Raw genomic sequence first — 6,000 nt, forward strand, 5'->3', positions numbered from 1 at the left:
GATGTAAACTGATTGTACATTAAAGACAAAAAGAAAACCTAAAACTAAACGCAGTTATTTAGGTACCGGCTCTTTGATAGTGAGCCGAGTATAAATAATCAATATTCTGAAGCCTCTTAGATTCTACCTCTACTTTTGGATATTTGAATATAAATAGTCCGTAATAGGTAAGTCTAGTTAAAGACTTGTGTTTTATGCCAAAATAACATATTTCACAGAGCACCAGAACAGAAGTAGGCCACCACTGCAGGGAAGCTGTTGCTGCTGTTGCACTCTTCCCTTCCACACTCACCTATGTATGCTCAGCCATTCTTTTCCTTAGGACTCAATAAAGGTAGTGGAAGGAAGGAAAATATGAATCAGTGATAGTTCTTTAATAGTTTTGTAAGTGATATGAGTATCTTTTTAATAGAGGCAGAAAATAATGAATGTCCCAAATCTACAAGTAAAATTATGTATGTGAAAACTAATATATATATAAAAAAAAAGAACTCTCTACTGTGAAGGCTAAAGAAGGCTTTAGAAAAGAGCTGTCCTTTAAAATGAGATTTGAAGGATGGGAAGGATTTGAACATTCTAATTTGTAAGAATGGAGAGACGCTTTTCCAAATAAAGTGCAGTGGAAGTCAGGACAATTTAGAATTAGAAAAATACTCAAATGGATAGATGACATCTACCAAGTGCTGTTGGCATTCATTTAAATTACATATGAGATCACTTGTATTTCAAGAATCTTTCCTTTAAATGAGGAGGAATAACTCAAAGAGCAGAGGTTCCAGTTAGAACTGCCCTATAAATTCTTCCTTTCCAAGATCCCCATCCAATTACACAGAATAGGGGTAACTCCCAAGTTCATTTGGCATGTAACAGCACCTTCTCTGACTTACCCTGCTCTTTTTTATTGCCATTCCTACTTCTAAGTTCAAAATTCAACAATTCAAACTGCTGTTGCACATGTGTGCCTTTGTCAATTCCAGCAGACCTTTCCTTTTCATCTCCAGGAATGTTATTTCATTTTATTTTACAAGACGTTCAACAACTGATAAACACTCAATACAAACCAAACCCAAATGGTAACATAAATATCAATTTATATAACACGAAATAGAGGTGATGCTGTGCTGGACAAGGGTTAACATTGGTATGAGGCTCCGATACTATGAGAAGAGAGACTTAAGAATTTGGGGACAGAAATACCAATCAGAGGTTGATCAAATATATGCAAGTTTAGGTGTTCCAGTTACAGGACAGGGGATGCTTTCCTGCCTTCCCGCATATCCGTGGCATGTGGAAGTCTAGAATTAATGCAAATCTCTTCCACCCTTCCCCCACATGTGCCTGCCAGCAGCCGAAACACAGAGCAGAATGTGGGGTGGGGAAGGAATAATAAAAGTTGAGAGGAGAGAAGGAGGCAAGTTGCCAGGAAGATGGAAGAAGTCTTCTTCAGTGGTCTTGAGGACCATGTAACATGAGTTTTATTTCTGAAATATTTTCATTCTGTATAAGCTGAGACTCTGAATTCTACAGATAAGAACAAATAAGAGCAATCTTATTTTCCCTGAACATCTTTTGTCCATGACCCATTAGGATCTCACTTGTCTGGAAATTCCATAAAGGGGGTCACCTTGTCTGCTTTGCCCCCTACCCAATTCACTGAATTTCTACCACAAAGCAAATTACTTGTCATTATTTAGGCCCCAATAAATATTTACTGAATAACAAATAATTGATTGGAAATTTGGTAAATTGGTCCCTTTTATTGTAAATAAAAGCCTAATCAAGATCTATTTCTTTTTCTCCTAACAGTAAAATGTTTTCTTTTTCGATCTCTCTCCTATATTTCACTGTGCAGTTCAGGAATAATACAAAGCAAGGTGAAATAAAGCCAAATATCAGCATTATTAATTATGTATAGTCAGATATTACTGAGTGGAGCTCCTAAGGGCTAATGAATTATGACCTTGTCTCCCTTACTCTAATCCTATATATGCTATGTAATGCACTTTTCAAGTCACTCAATATATTCATTTAAAGTCAGTTTATACTATGAATATAAACATTAGCCTAACTTCAGGAACATACAAAAGTGTTTTAATACTATTATCTGAAACTAATTTTAACAAAACTCATGACAATTCTTCCACTAGGAAATGAGTGGATTAACTGTGATTATTTTGGTTTTTACTCCAAATCTATAACAGTTTTAATATGCTGAGGTTTTAGTGCACTGCAATATGTGTAGCTAAAAAGAAAAAAAAAACACTTGTGAATTTTCTTCAAAACTTTTCTGTAGCTGATTTTATTTGCATTGTCAATGCATATAATTTTCTCTTTTAGTTGATTAGAGCTACTCTGACGCTCATTTTTAATTCTCCAGTCAATCTGTATTATTACTACATTTCAGTGCACTAATTAAAAAATAATAATTTTCACATTATATCTGGACACTTAGGCATTCTCAAAGCTGAGGAGAAACAGCATAAAGCAGCTAAAATACTTTCATAGTTTCCCTCCTTTTTATTTTCTTAAATTGTTCTTGTTTTTTCTGCTTTATCTACTTCCTTTGTGAAATAACACACTCTGCTTCTGAGTAGAGCCCTTCATTCAAGAATTTACCTTTCCCCCTTTAAACCCTTAATTAGGCATAGAGAACACAGCCTGATTTATGGCCTAGTGTTTAACAGGACTCACGCTTAATCCATTACACAAAGAGGGATACACATATTCCCTAACAGCACCACTCATTAGTTTATACAAAATGAAAAAACACTTAGGAAATGTAAATAAAGCTTTGCTTGATACTATCTTCTTATGCATATGTAACGTGATCAGAATATCAACATTACGGTCTAACAGCTTTTTGCTTATTTTCAAAACTACAAATTAGATCTCTCTAGGTAAACTCTAATTCAATCCCACATTTAGTAGATAAGAAGGAAAATTACATGCTGCTAAATTCATCTTTGTGTGGAAAGAATGTTCTTAGTTCATAAAGGAAAAGACTAGAATTCTGATGACAACTGTTGTCTCAGGCTCTGTAATTCAAAAGAAATCTTGGCCATGCTAACTGACTGATACTCTGGTTGCCTCAGTTTCCATGTTTACCCAAGGGTAATGTTTGTGGTTAAGACCCCCCAAAAAAGGGCTTGGGAGGAATCACTCACAAGGAATTTGTTCCAGTAATTTTTCACCGACCTGCTATCGTAAGTTGTACCGTAAGATTTATAAAGTATACACTGTAGGTATTAATCTAGGAGTGGAACTTCCTCTTCGTTTCGTGCCTAGCACCAAAAAATCAAAGGAAGATAGAAGGCCATTCTACAACTTTTACAACGACGGATTGAAGTGGTGAGGAGATAGGGCTCCTTTTGTAACTGAAGAATTCTTATTGCTTTCCTGTTGAGTTTTATTGCAGAGGACATGGCTGGTCATCTTAGCCAACACACTTCCAGTAACCATGGGGTGACATGATTGATTAGCTAAATAGCAGGAATAACTGGAAGATCTCTTAGGAGTCCATTGTAGCTAAGGAAATACCATCCGATTGTCTACTGGTTTATGTGATGAGAGACAAGAAGTTGGGGGTGTGTGTGCAGAAATTGCCACATTCACCTCAGAGTGTCACCTAGCAGTGAGGAAAGGCAGCAGGAAGGTATTTCAGAAGAGACAACAATGACCCTGCAGTGTCTGAAATCTGTCCAGGATTTTCATTGTCCCAGTAAGGCCTGGGTGGGGGTGGAGCTAAACATATTTGCCTTTTGTGTGAGAATAGAGAGATCCAGAAAAAGAGATTCTTGTTCACCCACTCCCCCTGACTTTCTACCACTCTATCACATTTAGCAAGTTATCCCCAAGGAAAAGGATCAAAGATAGTTATGACATTTAGATGTCAAAATAATGAATCATGCATTTGAACAATATCTGGGTTGAGTTGCTGGTAAGAACTTTGATCAATGCGCATTTTTTAGCAGAAAATTCTTTTCTCTGGAGACTCTCTTTCTTTTTAGACCAAGAGGTGATTAGCTCTGTAGTAAAGATCCAAAATGTCTAGATCACAACTCTTCTGCCTAACCCATACTCATTTACTTAATTCCCACTTCATAAAACCAATTTCTTCCTTCCTTCTATTTGTGGGTTCATTGCTGAGTTTTTTAAGCAGACAAGGAATAATGTTTTGGCTCTGGTAATTTTTTTTTTTTTTTTAGTCTTTTTATTCCTGTTCTTCTTCTTCTTCTTCTTCTTTTTTTTTTTTACTTGAGGTATAATAAACTTATAATAAAATGCATAGTTCTTAAGTGTTTTGTTCAATGACTTTTGATAATTGTATACACCTCAGGAACTATCATTCACAGCAAATGCAGAACATTTTCATTACCTCCAGAGTGTTTCCTTATGCTATTTCCAATCATTCCCCATACCTCAGAGAAATAACCACTTTCTGACTTCAATCACCATAGATGAGTTTGGCCTGTGAATGGACTGTTAATATTTTCCACTCACTGTAGCTTGTCTATGCATTTTTGTAATGGGTCTGGTATTTAATGAAGTCCAATTCCTGATTTTTCTTTTATGATTAGGGCTTTTGAATGTTGTCAAAGCAATCTTTGCCTACTACAACTTCAAATATTCTTCTATTTTCTTTCCCAAGTTTTTTATATTTTCTATACTTTTGGAAATAGTATTTTAATTTTATTTAAGGGTTTTTTGTTGATGATATATAGAAATAAAACTGGTTTTTAAATATTGGCCTCACATACTGTCACATTGCTAAATTTACTTACTGGTGTTACCATAAATTCAAGGAAATTTTCTATGTCTATAATTATGTTGCTTACAAATAATAGAAGTTACACTGCTTTTCTGATTTAATGCATTTTATTTCTTTTCCTTGCTTTCTGTAATATAAGCAAAGCTATTAATTCACTCTACTGTTTTTCTGAATTCTATTTTGTTAAAGTTTTATCAATTTTATTGAGGTATAATTTATACACCACAAATATATTCAAATATAATTATACAGATTGATATTTTTATTTTTGTAAATATATATGTTTATTCATCCAGAGTCTTAATTTTAGAAACTTTTGATCACCCTCAAAAGGTGCCCTCATGCCCGGACGAACTCAAACTCTGCTCCTACCTCCAGGACATATAATCACACAATGTGTAGTCTTTTATGTCTGGCTTCTTTCACCTAGCATAATCTACTTTACATGTGTTCATTTTGTTGCACGTATCATATTTTGTTTCCTTTTATTTCTACATAGTATTCCACTGCATGAATATACAACATATCCATTCACCAGTGAAAGGACATCTGCAAAGTTTCCATTTTTGACTATTATAAATAATACTCCTATGAATATTTGTATACACATCTTTATGTGTGTACATAAATTTTCATTTTTCTTTATAAACACCAACAATGGGATTACTGTATCTTAAGTAGATAAGCTTTTAAATTGCTGTATCTTATTTTAAATAGGTTTACATTTTTAAGAAACTGTCAAACTGCTTTCCAAAGTGGCATTATATTGTTTGACACACATTCAAATATGTTCCCCATTTTTTATTGTCACTTATGTTATTACTGAGTTTAGTTTTTTTTTTTTTTTTTTTCAATTTATTTATTTTCAGAAAAACAGTATTCATTATTTTTTTCACCACACCCAGTGCTCCATGCAAGCCGTGCCCTCTATAATACCCACCACCTGGTACCCCAACCTCCCACCCCCCCCCCGCCACTTCAAACCCCTCAGATTGTTTTTCAGAGTCCATAGTCTCTCATGGTTCACCTCCCCTTCCAATTTACCCAAATTCCCTACTCCTCTCTAACGCCCCTTGTCCTCCATGCTATTTGTTATGCTCCACAAATAAGTGAAACCATATGATGATTGACTCTCTCTGAGTTTAGTTTTAAGAGTTCTTCATGTATTCATCACATGAGTCCTTTACCAACTACGTGATTTACAGATATTTTTCTTCCAGTCTATGATTTTT

This window comes from Neovison vison, chromosome 3, assembly GCF_020171115.1.
Source record: "Neovison vison isolate M4711 chromosome 3, ASM_NN_V1, whole genome shotgun sequence".
Classification (NCBI taxonomy): Eukaryota; Metazoa; Chordata; class Mammalia; order Carnivora; family Mustelidae; genus Neogale; species Neogale vison.